Raw genomic sequence first — 1,209 nt, 5'->3', positions numbered from 1 at the left:
TTTTAATACTATTCTCACGTCTTCCTTATTTCTTGCTCAAGTTTGTGAAGCTAATTGTATGAAAACCATTTTCGAAATCAACGGTAATTTCATCAAATATTTTTAGTTAACAATAGAAGAGCCTCTGCTTTTCANTTATTTCCATCAAAGAAATGGCGTAATTCTCACCATCTGCAATAGGAGTGAAAGGGTGAGAATATGACCGATAACCCATCAAGAGATGCAGTGAGCACCACCCTGATTAAGCTGAAAATAGGCTCACTGCACATGAAGTTTATATTGATTGATCATTGAATATGTTGCCAGGAAGACCATGGCTCATAGCTTTATACAACATGATTGTGTCGTTAGTATAGAGGAGATCACCACGAAAAATAAACGGGCGTCTATTTTTATACCAATAGGAAGCATTTGGAAACACCTTAATAGACTTGTCCCTTGCCATCTTCTTTATTGTAAATCTTCTTTATGACAGATAAGAAAATCAACAAGGCTAAGCTACTACCTGTAATCCCTATAAACACCTAGCTGTTTACCTACATTGAAAACAAATAGTAGGGAAAACTAAAGTTAAAATGTAATGCAAGGAAAAATACAAGTTCATCAGAACGTTCCAAAAGATTAATAACGGAGGGTAGTCTATTCCAAGGTTTTCAGAAGCCTAAACAATCCTGCTGCTTCCCTAATCCGTGAGAACTCAATGCAGAATGCTTGAACTTCAATAAAGATGTCATGAACTGCAATGAACAAAAGCGTTTACAAAGAGTTATTGATATTGCAACACGTCATAAGTCAAATTGATAAAATAATAGATAATAATTACTATTTATGCTTTACTACAAGTCATGAAACACTAGCAACAAGCATCTTGGTAAAACTGGTTTTTACATAAATGACAAAATCAATGGAGCTATGGCTATGAGTAATTTTTTTATTTTTTGGGGTGGGGGTTTCACAAGACCCACCGCAACCCCGACCACAAAAAACGGTTTTCAGATTCTGATTGCATCTAGGATCTTGGACAAACAGCCAACAAAATTTTGGCTTGACTTACCGTTAATGATTTTGTTCCGGATCAAACTTTGAAGGAAAACACAAACAAGTCTGACAAGTCTGTTCTGCATGTACCTATCCTGGAAAAAGAAAAGGGTGGGGCAGAAATTTAAGTTCAATGAGGCAAATGACTTTTTCCCCTTTTTTTTTTTTTTT

The 1,209-nt window shown here is 35.4% G+C and overlaps 1 long non-coding RNA gene across 1 annotated transcript; it reads right to left on the bottom strand.

The window, feature by feature from the left end:
- Positions 1-370: 370 nt before the first annotated feature.
- Positions 371-1,203, bottom strand: LOC111388229. Its single transcript, XR_002701528.1, has 2 exons — positions 1,055-1,203; positions 371-737 (listed from the first exon to the last, which is right to left on the bottom strand). It is a non-coding gene; the product is annotated as an uncharacterized LOC111388229 (long non-coding RNA).
- Between the last annotated feature and the right edge of the window lie 6 nt (positions 1,204-1,209).

The sequence above is a fragment of the Olea europaea genome, unplaced genomic scaffold, assembly GCF_002742605.1.
Source record: "Olea europaea var. sylvestris unplaced genomic scaffold, O_europaea_v1 scaffold476, whole genome shotgun sequence".
In the NCBI taxonomy this organism is placed as follows: Eukaryota; Viridiplantae; Streptophyta; class Magnoliopsida; order Lamiales; family Oleaceae; genus Olea; species Olea europaea.
The sequence above is the reverse complement of the archived record's forward strand: the minus strand, read 5'-3'. Positions and strand labels throughout refer to the sequence as shown.